This window comes from Thermobia domestica, chromosome 2 (assembly GCF_964235325.1).
Source record: "Thermobia domestica chromosome 2, izTheDome1.hap1.1, whole genome shotgun sequence".
Lineage (NCBI taxonomy): Eukaryota > Metazoa > Arthropoda > Insecta > Zygentoma > Lepismatidae > Thermobia > Thermobia domestica.
This window is the reverse complement of record NC_137455.1, coordinates 87,578,597-87,594,598: the sequence shown is the minus strand read 5'-3', so window position 1 is coordinate 87,594,598 and position 16,002 is coordinate 87,578,597. Positions and strand designations below refer to the sequence as shown.

Genomic DNA, 16,002 nt, shown 5'->3' with positions numbered 1-16,002 from the left:
TATTAAAGGTATTTAGCATCTACTTTCCAGTGACGGTATGTTTTATTCATTGAAAAACTAGAGACGGTATGCCTTCATCACTGAAGAACCAGAGGCGGTATGGCATACCACCTCATACCGTCTCACTTCGACCACTGCGGGGGGGGGGGGACCTCTCATAATTTGTACGTAAGAGATACTGGCGACCATCATTTTTGGATTGGCGAGTGCGTCTGACTTTGAAATTTTGCGCTCTGCAATAGTGTATATAAAAAAGAAAACGATATATTTATTCCATACGCCTTTCTTTTAGATTAAAATAAATAAAAATAGTGGAAATCATTATTGACCCGTAAGAATTCCGCTCGCTAGCTCAATTATTTAATTAAGGAATTCAATATAGGCCTTATTTCTATATATAATTTAATTTTGGATAACATTAATACAGGGGATAAAATTAAAACGGTAAAACTTTATTTTAGGCAACCCATTCATTAATTATGTGGTTATAAGCTCGGAAGAGACAAATTTATGTTCGAGATCTCCGTAGTTACTGGCTTTGTGTTGGCCATGACAAGTATTCCAGCTAAGCAAAACATAAAGAATTGAAGTGAATCAACATATATGACATTTTGTCTCCCTAAATTCATCGTTCGTTATTATATCCATGCATACTAAATAGATGAATTTAGAAACTGAGACAAGATCACAGTGTTTACCTTAAACACTCAAATTAGTAATGTAATCCCTATTAATTAACTCTACTTGCGTCACACCGAATATTTTGTGGAATTCGCAATTCTTTTGTTTTCGGAATGTTGAATATAGGGTATTTTTATCCAGCTGAGTAGCCATGTTGAATAGTGGGAGCGGGTGTGAAAGAAATAATGCAAAATGTTAATGCACCGGTCAAAGTATTGAAGAGGATAAGAGTCATATGCATAAATATGCAGGTAATGCATGTTATACTTGTAATAGAAACGCTTGTTTTGTGAAAACGAAAGTTAAATCGTACGTTTGTATGAGGTTTCTTTGTAGTCCCAGGTTAAGAACGCTCAAGCGTATTAAAACGAGGTGATTGAAAGAAAATAGTTACGTTTATACCAAAAGTGACGATATTATTACATATAACAGGCTGTGGATATCCACTTAAATAACAATTAGCTAAATTATTGCATGGTACATTTTGAATGAGAGCTTAGTAGTGAGATGCTTGAAGCAATTGTCAACTCCCCTGTCTGTCTCAAGTACTGCTTCGGTGCTTCAGACGTAAGAGAACTGTGACTGCTCTCAATTTGAGCATTCATACATTTGAACAAATGTTTGTTGTGGAATTTTCTATGTGCGATTTACAAATCTTTGACAACCGTAAACCTGTCAATATTAGGAACTACTTTCAGGCAGATCTCGTACCATAGACTTTGAGAATTTGTTTATCAGATTTGCTTAGATAAGTTTGATAGGGGGAGGAGACGATAATACAGAGTTCTTTCTACGGAGCGGATTAGTCCAAGATTACTATAATTAGAGTATCATCTGATTGCAAAAGATGTAAAAATTAAATATTCTTAAGTTTCAATTGTATACACAGACAGAATATTGTTAGTGAAGAGTTTTGTGAACAAATGAATAACGTTTGTGAAGATCCAAACCGTAGTGTTGCAGAGATTGCATTGAAAGTAACAAGAATACAATGTTTGGAAAGAAACGAGAGACGTCTTTCGAAGTTGTATTTTATGGACGATTTAGAAACAACTAGGATATTTTTTTCTAAAAAAAATAAAGATTAAGGACGGTACGATCATAATATTCTGCTTGCTGCAGATCAAAGTCTCCTGTTTTTTCATAATGAAAATTAAATTAATTTTCTGGTTTTATGCCCTATAAGCTAAGGAGACAGATGATTAATGAAAGTGAATGATAATTAAATACATTCATACTTGCTTAGTTGACATACTCCCTGAATTAATCAAAACTTGGAAACGGTTATCTGAATAGTGATTATTTATACTTCGAAAAAGAAAGTCGCCAAAATTAGAAGCAGAAAGGAAAGAGAACTATAGAAGTAAAGAAGGACCCATGTTCCGTTAAGGGGGTCCAAAACTAACCTAACCTAATCAAACGAAAATCAATGGAAAGAAGTGGAGAAATTGCAAATTTCGTGTGCAAAAAATTACTGGACCCCCTTAACGGAACATTGACCTAAAGAAGTAATTTCAAGGGCATTTATTCCGAAGTTGGGCGTCCGATACTTTTCGAACAAAATCTTCATAAAAGCTATTAAAATTCATAATTTTTCAATTCCTACGTTCTTAACTGACTAGGGTTCCTTTCGTTACAGCGTGAGGTAGGGGAGAGGTTAGGTTAGATTTGGTTTGCATATACAACAGAGGACCGAACAAAGTTTACTATTTAATTCACACAGTATTGCCGAGCGAGTGTTAGCGAGTGAAGGCGGGTTATAGCCCCGCAGGGCACGTTGTTTTCAGTCTATTATTATTATTATTATTATTGTACACTTACCGTAGTACTTCGGTTCGTACTGGAAACAATAACTTTCTTCACGTTCCTTCGCTGTCACCTCCTTTCCACACTTCCCACAATTTGTTCTTAGGTTCATTAATTCATGCTCTTCACATAGTTTCAGAAGATTTTGCTCGTTATGAACGTAATTGCTTCACGAAATTTAACACAGTCAGTTCACATCCTGTGCATCGTTTCGGTATATTTCCCGCCATGTTGATAATATAAATGCTTGTTAATTTCCCACAATGCAACTATTCTGTTACTTTGCGCCAAGTAGTTCCCTCCGCTCGCCGAATAGTCCCATGTTTGTAACCGTTTTTATAAAAAATAAAGATATTTTTCGAGATCCTTATATATTATCAAGCACACAAACGATCAAATTATCCATATCTTCCCTATAAATTTTAAAAATTTTCCTGGAAACGGACACCCAACTTTGGAACTTAACCCATTTCAAGTCGCACAGGGTTCTAATATTGCAATGATGTAATCCTTCCTAGTTTTTCATCAATCTGATTCCAAAAACGTAACCAAAATGCTACTAAAGTATTCAAATAACTTTTTTTTTCTACTTATGTACGTTATCAGTAAAAGAACAAATACTAAAAAAGCACTCGCAACATTCTCAAATCAAAAAAAAAAAAAAAAAACTCCCTCTTGAAACGGGAGGAAAGGAAAAACTAGCACCATCACAGAGATATGCACCCAGGAAACAACGCAATAAACTACTCGAAATAAACGAAAAAATAACACTAGGAATCATAATAATTTCTGGCTGTTGAAACGATTAAGGTTATAAACACCAAAACAAATCATTGGGTTGAATTTCATTTAACACAAGCAAGTTAACAAAAGGCAACTACTAAAACACAAGGTTAGAGTTTACTTAATATGATGCAAAAACCACATATTAGTCTAGACGGTTGAGAAGGAAAGTTCCCCCGAAAAAACAATATTACAGTATTCTACTTACTTAGCTACATAAAATTATGCACTTCGTAAACCAAAATTATTAAGCTAGTTTCATAACCAGGGTGTCTATTTGTCACGAAGTCAGAAAATAGTCATGAAAGTCACGAAGTCGTCACGAAATTTAGCTTTTGGGTCACGATTTTTTTAACTGTGCAAATATAAGTATAGATTGGAAAATTTCGTTCTATAAAACGTCAAAATTCACCACCAAAAATGTTTTTGGTCGGCTTTAGACGCTACCAAATCGCAGGCAAAGTACGTTTCTATCGCATGGATGAAAATTCGTTCTAATTCGCACCCAAATTTGCTCTTGAAAATGTTATGATTTGTTGAAGAAAAGGTAACAAAAAAGTCACGAAATTTCATTTTGGAGTTTTAGTAGACACCCTGATAACGTTCCACCCAAAACATGCCAATTACGGAAGTAGACTCAAAATAATTGCTGGAATGAGAATGAGAGAAAACGAGAACCCCAAGAAAGCTCACGACACAATGTCTACTACAGACTTGTGTGGCCGGGAATCGAATTACGAAACTTTGAATGGTCTATACCTAATGTAAAAGTATCTTGCGTGTAGTTTATAAAGTAGTTGCGTAATTGGTGTGACACTTCCGTAGTAGATAAGAGTACGCTATTCGCGTATTGTCATAAGAATTATTAGCTAGTTATTATGACCGGAAGCTGTATTTTACGTTACAATAGAAAGGTTGCTACCTAATAGTGGAAAACGCGACAGCCTAAAACCCAAAAGGTAGAAACTAAAGATATGAAAAATAGAAACTCTTCATGTGTGAGCTTGGTTTAGGGTGAAGGGGAGTGCTAAATTCTTGCATTTTGTATGGTAATAGATGCTGCTTCCATGTTTTTTTTAAGTTTTAGTTTTAAGCCTCATAGCAGAACTTTCCGCGATTTGCGATGTGATCGTAGAAAACCTGTCGCGCCTACGCCGAATAATTGCCATGTAACGCTGTAATGAAAATATGATAGTGTCATCTTGATTTTTTTATTTTGGAATTGCTACAGAAAATTTTTGACTTACTAAAGCTCATCGCAGAAAGACAGAGAAAGTTCTGCTATCGGTGCTTTTGAAGTTTCGTTTATTTTCGTTATAGTAGCACAATAACTAATGGCACCAACTGTTTAACAGCATTTCGTCGATCTACATGTTTTGGAAGTTTCTCACTTGGTGTCAATGGAATTCTGAGTAGATCGTTTGGATTTTGTAGCCAAAGCAGTTTTGCCTGTTTTCTCTGCTAGTTTAGTGATTCCTGGTCGAACCATGGTTTGTTCCTATGTATATCCGCGTGCCTCAATTTTTTCTTTTGTTTTGTTTTTAATACTATCCGTAATTTTATCCTAAGTATCCTCAACATGATGCGTTCCGAGCCTTGTAAAACCGAGAATTGTTCGACACTTCAATATGGTATTCCTCTCTCGCCTGGTTCTTTAATTTCTTTAAATTAAGCCTATTCGTGTAATACGCATATTTGGTTTATTTTGTAATAATAAAACTGTTGACAGTACTTCCTAATAATGCGACTCATTCGAACAGGGTTGTTTTGCAGATATTCTTTCATGTCATCCATGTGATGGAAATGGAATTCTTTCATGTCATCCATGTGATGGAAATGGAATTCTTCAGAATGTTGTTTCACTAACGTTTCCAAATTTTGTGTGGAAATAGATTTTTTGTCACTTTAGCCAGAATTACAGCCTCAGCAGACCAAGTGCAGGATCGAAATTAAAACTCTACTACTTGCTGCTATTCAAACATATAAGAAGATTCTTTCTTTTTTTAATTACAGCTTTCAGAGGCCGATCACAAGGTTTGTGTATTGTCACCAAGTCATGTGAAAACTTCGTTTTTGATTCTACATCTGTACGAAGTGTATAATTAAATAGCCATAGCATAAATGTCTTGATTATGCATGCTTCGTCCTGATAAAACCACCTATTTTCATGTATCGGTATCCTAATTATAGGATTGCGAAGACAAACACCACTTCTTGAAGTTTACTACTTATAATCATTATATTATATTATTTTCTATTTAAAACTTCCTTTATCCTAGTACTCACTAACACTTTCGCAAATCATTAATCAGTAACGTGACACCACGCACAAATATAATTTATTTTACAATAATTTCTATCTCCACGCTCATCTGTAATACAACTAGAAGTACACGAATATCGAAATACTGATTGGACAGTCCACTTACACGACTAATAACAGATTAAAAACTATTACTAACCCAAGTACAATTAACATAATTGTCATCTCATTGAGTGTCGTTCGGACCCAAGAGGAACGAGAATGGGGAATGGTGGAAACTTCATAACGAGGAACTACATAATTTATACGGTTTACCCAACATTGTTAGGGTCGTCAAGTCTAGGAGGCTTATGTGGGCAGGTCATGTAACTAGAATGGAAGAAAGTAGATAGCAACCAGGGCCTAGAGTTGAACAGTATTCACCAGGTTATGGCATATGCTGATGATGTAAATTTAAAAGGGGGTGATAGGAGAACAATAGAAAGAAATGCAGAGATCTTATTAAACGCTTGCAGGGACATGGGTTTAGAAGTAAATGCAGAGAAAACAAAATACAGGGAAGTGCGTCGGGACCTTAATACAGCAAATTATGGATGCGTTAAAATATTAAATAATACTTTTGATAAAGTGGATAGTTTCAAATATCTAGGATCAATATTAACAGGGGAAAATCATGTTCACGAAGAAATTAAATGTTGACTAAAATTCATGTTACTATTCGGTTCAAAATCTCTTGTCGTCGTGAATTCTGTCGAGAAATTTGAAGCGTAAAATATATAAATCGATAATCATGCCTGTTGTTCTGTATAGTTGCGAAACATGGTCGCTTACACTGAGGGAAGAACATAGATTGAAAGTATTTGAGAACAAGATCCTGAGACGAATATTCGGACCCAAGAGGAATGGGAATGGGGAATGGCGGAAACTTCATAACGAGGAACTACATAATTTATACGGTTTACCCAACATTGTTAGGGTCGTCAAGCCTAGGAGGCTTAGGTGGGCGGGTCATGTAGCTAGAGTGGAAGAAAGTAGAAACGCTTTCAAAGTCTTGACTGGAAGACCAATCGGAAAACGACCATTAGGAAGACCCAGGCGCAGATGGGAGGACAATATTAATATGGATCTCGCAGAGATTGGAATACAAAGTAGAAACTAGATGCAGTTAGCTAAGGATAGAAGTCAGTGGAGAGCTTTTGTGAACGCGGCATTGAACCTCCGGGTTCCATAGGCCATAGAGTTAGTTAGTTAGTTTGAATGTCGTTCGATAGAAAATTAATTAGAAATATTTTGTGGCTAGTCCAGTAATACAATTTTTCTGAATCTAAAGTAGCGGTGTGTTATCCGTATTATTATTGCTATTCTAGTTGCCTATACCTATGCTATGCAGCAGGGCTGTGTATATGGAGTTTGTTTTCGTTCCATTGAACTGATCATTAAATAGCAGTAATGAGCTTGCTTACTTTCTCAAATGTAAAATATTCCTGTTTACTGTACAGTCATTTATTTGTTTGGAAATACGCTGGAAAATGTTACGACTGTCACCAGTGTACCTCACACTAAATTTTCAGTGTCGATAGTGTCGTCTATTTAACAATACTGAATAGGTTAGATGTAAATAAATAAATGGAAAATAATTATTTACCGAAATAAATTAACACAATAATACCGAATATTTAGGAATTGCTTACTGTTAAACACATCTCCACGGCCGCCTGAAGCTAAGTATGGATCGTAGTTACCTTGAATGATCATCTAATTACCTTCATGTTTATATATGGCATGAATAATAACATATACACCTTAATATTCTAATTACCATATATTTATAAATGTTAATTTAACGGCCAGGGTTGGCTGGTTTAAACCAGCAGGTTTTTTCAAAAAAACCAACTGGTTTAAACCAAAAAACCAAAAAATGTTCGTAAAAGTGTAAGTGTTTGTAAAATCTTGATGAACACACATTTGTGGGTTATCACGTTTCACTCCCGCATATTATTCGTATTATATTCAGACCTAAATTCCCTATTCATTACTCAAAAAGATTATACTACAAAAGCAACTTTTTTTTTTACAAGTTTGTAAATGTTTATTTTGTGATTATTTTTTTTTGTAGTTGTTATTATTGTTATGTAATTGCAATCGAAGAAAAATTCTAAATATTGTTTCGTTTCAATGTTTACTATTGATAAAATACATCGAAAATGCCGTACTTTGTGTGTGTGTGTGTGGGGGGGGGTATACAGACCCCACGAGAGGCATTTAGTGAAATAAGTATCTTTGGTATCTATTTATGTATAAATGAGTTTGAGCCAAAGTGGACTCAAATAATTCGTACCTTTATTCACTTTTCTTATTGATATGCAGATTAAGTCGGTGTATTTCTTTAATTTGGATCAATAAAAGTCGTTGTTAACTAACTTGAACTAAATTAATTCTTCTGTACTCCGTAGTACTTTGAAATTGTTCATATGTAATTCTGTGTAATGGTTTCACTTGTGCAACTGTTTATCTTTTTGTCCTTCTGAAATGACTCTTGACAGTTATATTAAGAAGCATGTAAGGATCAGTACAACGTTGTTTTTTTTTTTTTTTTTTTTTTACCAGGATTCCTTCGTGAGTGAATCGGCAGACGTATCGCATTTGTGGCCAATTAGTCCTGGTTCTGAGTTCAAATGGAGGACAATTTCTCTCGGATGTAACTCGAGAAGCGGCTTTTATTCCGCTTTAAGCTTATGTGACCCCTTCCAGCATAACCCGGTTGTTGCATAATAACATCAAGGCGAAACAAACTTATTTCTGTCCATATATGATATGAATATATAGAGCAAATTATTTAAACCAAATAAACCTGGTTTAAACCGAAAAAACCTGGTTTAAACCAAAAAAACCGGGTTTTTTGTTTTTTTAATAAAAACCATGGTTTTTGCCAACCCTGTTAACGGCCCATGCTATGCTCCGAGTCTAAGGAGGACTGTGATGATGATAATGAACGAAATGATGCAATGATAAAGTGGAAGGAAATGGTAAAAATACCGAGAAAACTCACGCACACGATGTTTGTCTACAACAAAGACAATTGCAGGGCTCACAGCGAGTCACATTTTTAATTAAAAGTTACTTTTTTCAAGTTGGTCACTAAAAGTTACTTTTTTTGGAGGGTAAGGTCATTTTTTCGTGTGATCTATGTTTTTGCATTGCAGTTTTCTAAGAAAAATATAAAAATAAATTGGAAAAAGCAGAAACTTTTTACTTATTACTCTTCTGAAAATACTTGGTGCCACATGTGAACCAAGTCAGCTTTATTCTCACTTCAGCCTTTGTTCTTTCTAAAGCGGGTGGTTGGTAGGTGCTTAAACTCTCAAGGTGGATTTGAGAGCCCCTCTGTGTGTATTCTTTCTTCTGTCGTAATAATCTTTTAGTTTTCTCTCGTAATAGTTAACGCTCCGCTCCACGTTGTGTGTGTTTGTGTGGTTCATCATATTCGTCTTGTATATTCTTCTTAGAGTAGGTGATGAATTTGAATATTTAAATTTTGTCATCCCAAGTGTGAAGCCTTTCTAGGATATCACAACTGCTGTAGAAGGAAGAGTCCCTTGTACATGTTCTATACTTTAAATTTCAAACTGATACCAAGGTTTTGTTGCGATTTCTGAAAAAAGTTGTTACATCTTCGACTGAACTGGATGAAAGTGCTGTGAGAAAAATCCGTTACCTGTTGGTGAAGTGGAGAATGGAGAAGAAGCAAGATTAGCATTTAGCAGCCGGAAGAAGAAGGATGTGCTTAGTTTGAAGGAAAATGTAAAATTTCACTACGTGGCAGTATATAAACACATAGTGAAAACCATTGAAATTTCCCTACAACTTAAATACTTGTCTTCATCCGGAAAATGTGAAGTCATCTGAGAGTGTCACCTACATTACAAATCTGGCAAAAGTTCTTCGCCTCAACATTGACTGGGATTTACAAAGTGATAAGTGGCGGTTACTTCAGCTTAGAATTTCTCAAAATCTTTGCAGTTGCCGAATAGATGATTTCTGGAGTAATTTTTATCAAGTTTCCTACAGTGGCATTGGCGGTAAAAGTTTGTTTTCTTTTAAGTCATGGCAGTACTGACGTGGAACGCAGGTTTTTATTTCACGTCGTGTGCTCTTTGAAGATCCAGCCGACCCTATTTTGGTTGAAAAAAAAATGTAAACTTCAATTTTTGCCCCAAGTTTGGCATCATGGTTTAAAGTTACTTTTTGATGAGATTTTGCTCACTTTTTCATGTGCTTCTAGTCACTTTTCAACTATTTAGAAGAGACCAGACCACTATGAGCCCTGCGATTTGCGCGAGCTGGGATCCAACCAGGAACAGATATCAGAAGTGAGCGCTCTACTGCTGAGCCATTGCGGCCCCATATATGTAATTGTAAGAGTGAAACTACATTTTTCACCTGTGCATTACCATTGATACAGAATGATACGAAACGTTAGAAAAACAGTGAATTTCTAAACCGCTGGTGAAGTCAATATGCCTTTCAAAACTATTTGGCATTTGGTTATGGAGATATATTTAATTGTAAGTTATTGCCAAATATTAGAATAGAAACTATCTCAATTCCAAGAACTATTTCTTTAATGAATTAAAGGAATTAATGTATGCTGTTGAACAGTTAAACCAGCTTACTGGCGAATTCGTCGTCTTAAAGTTAGTTTCAAACGGGTTCAGCGGTAACATGATTTCTTTTCGGTGGGTACCAATTTGTGATATTCTTTTATATCTCAAATAATTATAAGTGTTAATACTTTTTTAACTAATTGCAGGTTCAGAACTGTTGTAAGATGGGAACTGTAATCTTTGAAACTGCGTACGAGTATTCTTCGGAAGTTCGGATGTAGAATGCAACAGCTACACTCTCATTCACGCTAGCAGCCGGTGTCGTCATATTGAGAAATATTATAAATTAAATAATTGCAGTGAAATGTTACTTTGTATGAACAAGAGATATTGTTTTTTAAAAAAATAGTTTTGACATAACTGAGGTCTTATGTAAAGTGCTCTACATTGTCAACGTTTCCTGATTTAACTGTGAACTTGGATATTACTGAATCTTAGTAATATATTGAAATTTCCGTCTATTGTGTAAAAATGAATTTGTACGTTTTTTACCCACTGAAGAAGATACGGTTACTGTTGAAGCCGTTTGGGTCTAAATTCAAGAGTACGCATTTAGCAATTGATTTCTTTTATAAAAAAAATGTTTACCGTCTAAAGTTGCGAAAGGTCGTAAAATTTTTCCTTAAATTTAATATACAGAGATTTTCACGCAAGTATCAATATCAATTTTTGTGCCTTTACGTATTATCATTCATCATGGTTTTTCTGGTTAGGAAATCTTAGAATAATACCAGAACTTAAATGAGAAATTTTTCCTTTAATGAAGCGGAAGTAATCCGTCGGGATACTTGTTGATCTGACAGACATCAATATTTCTTCCTTGCGTCTTTTATTGTATTTTTTGTCTCATGATAATGATTACGATCGTAGGCAACTGCGTCTATGTATGTTTGTTACAGGAGCATATGAATATTTTATATTTTACTTGGACATATGTTTCTGTATGTGAAAACAATTAAATTGACTACGTTTCAATTGTTTCAGGGTCATGTAAAAGGAGAAACTTAGCAGCTGAGAAGCAGCTCGGGAGGATTTTCACCAGTTTCTTGGTATAAATCTAAAGCTGTGTTCTAAAGATCTGAGGTGGGCAGTATTTCTTGATCCTAATCAGTTATTATTATTATTATACATGAGGAACTAATTTTGATGTTAAATCTTAGCTGAGTAAGAATATATAAAAGGAGCGACATGAGTCGTATGGAATTTATAGTATAATTGAAGAAACGGTATTAGTGATTATTTTGTAAGGAATTGTGTACTATTTATTTGTTTTTTCATACAGGCATTGGGGGAGAGGAAACGACGTCCTTTCCCCCAGTGTGTTCTTTCCTCCAAACCTATCATGTTTTTTTTTTTCTTTTCTTTTTTTTTCTCAGATGTCCTTTTAGAAAATACGTACGTTCAATTGTAAGTAGAATGCACACAGAATCCTAATAATGCTAAATGTAAACCATTATTGTAAATCAGTTATAATGTAAACTAGGGCTGTTAAACGGTTGATCTTAATTGATTGGTCGATCATCGCTGAGCATCAGGTAGGTCGGAAACTTTAGAAAGGATCATCCCACCGAAGATAGTGGTTGCACGAACATATTTAAATTTTGATCATTTGCACACACATTAGATATTTCATAAACATAATGATACGAATAGAAATATAAGATATCATTTCGTATGTCCACGGCGCCCATATTTCCAATATGTTGTGTGGTAAATGGTGAGAAAATCAGTATACATGCGAAATACAATATCTCAGAAAGCAAAAGGGATACAGATACGAGACAAACACAAATAAAAAGATTATGAAGTGACCTTTAATACACTGTTAAAAACTTTTTACCACCCCCATTTTAAATGCCTCAAATAAGACTACAAATTCTTAAATGAGCATCAGCTAAATTACGAATTTTAAGGTCCGAAAATTCTGGAAAGAAGTTAAGCTAAAATGTCCTATTTGGATTTCGTATTTGTCTCCACATAATGTACACCTGGACGAAATAGGAAATCATATTAATGAAAAATGGTGATTTTATAAGCCATTAAATATGGCCACAGACAGAATTTATCGATTTTCACATCTCTCACTTAAGCAAATCCTTACAACGGGCACTTTCTCAATGTAGAAGGGTATTTTAAATATTATGGAATCAACCCGACCCCAGTTTTCTCCCTTAAGAACGGAAGCTTCGAAAACACTGATATATGGTTTCACTTATTTTTATATGAGTTTATATACCGAATACAGTAAAACCTGTCAACTTGGCCACCTGCTTATTTTGGCCTGGTTCGTCTTGAACCTGCATTTTCCCATAAGACATTCGTTATTTATTACTCTGTAAGTTGACCACCTGTCTATCTTGGAAGTTGGCCACATTGAAGCAATGTTTATCCTATGTTGATAATGATAAATTTACCTGCGTATCTTGGCCACGCGAATATGTTTTGTTATTTTTCTTAACTCTTTCGTATTCCCGTATGAGACCCAATGTTCTGTATTTGTTACTGGAGACAGAGAAGCATAGATCCCACGATTTGTTCTTCTAGGTCAATGGCCAGAACATTATCCTGACAAAAAGGTGGTGAAGGAAAATGCGAATAAGAAAAAGCACGCACAAGAATCCAGGAGATAGTTGTACGTATTTGTTTACCCTGTCTGTTTTGGTAAAACCATTAGCTATATCGGCTCCTTTTGAAACGTTATTATATTTCTTTCTTACCTATCTTGGCGTTACATATGTCCACAGTTCGAATCACTGAAGTCAACACGCTTAAACACCCTTATTGTTACCTGAAATTGTAAATTAAATTCCTGGAAAATCAAACACATTAAATATTAGACACAATTAACCTTTTATTCTTCTTATTATTATGAATATATATTATTCTGTTGTTATAGCAGCGACAGACAAAAAACCTATCTTCTTTTCAATAACTCACATTACATACTTATCTATATAAAATCAACATATATATTCTACATTTTTCTTCTTCTTATCAACAAATTGTGCACTTTTAAGCGCCGTTGCCCAAAATAACTACAAGAAAATGGAAGTAATTCACAGTTTAGATATACAATCTCGTTGTATATATGGCTCCTGACGAGGACTTCTTAAATTGATTACAAAGAAAGAATCCTGGACCGTTACATATGTTATATACATAGTTACCTTACTTTTCGAATAGCCTTTGTATATATATATATATATATATATATATATATATATATATATATATATTATAATACATATATTAATTTCATTTTATCTCAACAATAATATTACATTTATTTAATAAACAATATTTTAATTCTATAAATTATCGTCGAAGAGGATTTATTCAAAAATACGATCAGCTTGTTAATTATTTTGTTCCAAAAATAGATTCTTTAATTCAATATCTTCGGAGCTCATTAACACATTAAATGGAAATACATTGACATATTACATAACTTATTTCTTCCACGTGGGCATCATTAAGATGATTACAAAAGAATTGAAAAGCACAATATTGATAAGTGAAGCGAATTATAAAGAAATCAGAATAATACTCAAAGTAAAACGAAACACAAAAACAATATATTCAGGAGTAATACAAATAAAGAAATTATCATATTAAGTATTAGCAAGGTTTATATGGGTTAGAATATAATATAATATGTTTTATTTATTCAAGCATATTTATCATAACTTTTAGTAAGCGATATTCGTGTTCATATCACAACGTGCTGAAATCTAGTATCCATCATTTTTATTATATGTACAGAATCCAAACAAAGTACGAATTATAAATGAAATCATAATTGTATTCAAAGTGAAAATAAACAAGAATTAATTAAATATGCCTTGACGGACTTAGCTTAAGTTACATTGCCAAAGGGTTCGGTTAAGTTGCATTGTACGCTACAATCTTGTGTACATTTCTGTGTATTATGAATTCCTCCAAATCTTTGATTTCTATTTTGATAACTTCTGCCACCTATAAAATTGTTATGAAACTTATTTCGAGAAAAATTAGGTGTACTGTTTGCCTGAACTTCCGCCACCTATAAAATTGTTACGAAACTTATTTCGAGAAAAATTAGGTAGATTCAGTTCTATTCTTCACGCACATTAATATTCCGGACGGGAATATGATTTCCTTGACTTGAGTTATTATTAGTTTGATTTCGATTATTATTACTTTGCACTATGGATTGATTTTCAAATGATTAAAATTAATGCATTGCGCAGAAATCAGTATTTGTTGCCACCTAAAAGGTAATAGTATCCTAATCGATGCTATAATTTGTGATTCTTGTTGGTGCGGATTAATTAGTTTCAACTCATTGTATACAGAAATCACAAAATCAGTTAAATTCTTGTCAATTTTGGGATCAAACAATCTATTTCGAACCATGACATCTCGATTTGCCAATATGAAATCGTTCTCAAAATTAGAAAGCAAAGCGTTCTTAAAACCTAAGTAATTTCGTAAACTACCCCTGATTGCTTTGAACCAAACAGAGCAGGGTGGTAGTAAAACATGTGGTAAAATTTTGAGAAACTTAGTTTTGTCTATACCGATTAAGTTACATTCCTCTTCGAATTTTTCTAAAAATATGCTAGCAGGTATATCTTCTGACGGTCCACTAAATTTTGTTAAAGACTGTATTTCACTGAATGTGAAATGATAGTTATTACTATGAGATGATTTTGTATAATTAGATCCTACACATCTGGCTTTTCTGTGATGTATTGAACGAGGTCTCTTTTCCTTCCTAACGCTACAGGCATTTTCATCCTTCTCTGAAGAACTTTCCGGTGTACCACTTTCTTCTGTTGCTAGTCGAGTTTCATTGGGTAAATGGTCCCTATTGTTGATTCAATGAGGATTAACATTTAGGATGGTGGTCTTTTCCTTTATATTGTCTATTTCCTCCTGTAATATTTTAATCTGGTTACTATGTTCACTAACTTGCGTCTCAACCATATCTACTGCACTTTGTACAATTGTAAATTTAGTGTTAATATGCTGTGTTATTTGATCTAATTTATTATCCATTCGTTGAATCATAGTCTGTGTAATTTGTTCAAATTTAGTATCTGTTTGCTGAAACCAGTATCCATTTGCTGAAACTTTTGTTCAAATTTAGCATCTATTTGCTGAAAACTAGTGTCCATTTGCTGAAACTGAGTATCTATTTGTTGAAACTTTTGTTCAGATTTAGTGTCCATTTGTTGCATTTGCTGCGACAAAGATTGGGCTAACTGATTTATAAGGTCAGCTACACTTGATGTATCCGATCCTGGTGTTTGAATATCGCCAATTTCATCATTAATACCTCCGACTCTGGGTATATCCATTTTAATGTTACAATAAATTTTCTTTTTACTTCTTAACAAAGTATACTCCGTGTTGACGTCGTTTGACACTGTTTACTATTCTTCAAACAAATCTCAAGGTCCTGGGTGGCAAACACCATTTATTATGTAACGCTATTATATTTCTTTCTTACCTATTTTGGCGTTACATATGTCCACAGTTCGAATCACTAAAGTCAACACGCTTAAACACCCTTATTGTTACCTGAAATTGTAAATTAAATTCCTGTTGGGGGCGCGGTGGCTCAGTGGTAGAGCGTTCACCTCCGGTGCTTGGGGTCCCTGGTTCGATCCCAGCTCGCGCCGTGTGGACTTTGTGGTGGACAAACACCGTGCTTGTGGGTTTTCTCGGGGTTCTCCCGTTTCCTCCCACTTTCTTCATTCCACCATTTCACTCATCTTTCATCATCACCGTCTCCTTTAGCCTAATCGGCATAACCGTGGG

General features: G+C 34.4%; 1 protein-coding gene across 4 annotated transcripts in view; it reads left to right on the top strand.

The window, feature by feature from the left end:
- The first annotated feature begins 776 nt into the window (after positions 1-776).
- Positions 777-16,002, top strand: part of Rok (Rho associated coiled-coil containing protein kinase) — a 134,945-nt gene continuing 119,719 nt past the window's right edge. For all 4 annotated transcript variants that reach the window (XM_081743755.1, XM_081743748.1, XM_081743751.1 and 1 more), the window contains exons 1-2: positions 777-932; positions 11,182-11,280. The gene's annotated coding sequence lies outside the window, so the exon portion shown is untranslated. The remainder of the gene's footprint in view (positions 933-11,181; positions 11,281-16,002) is intronic.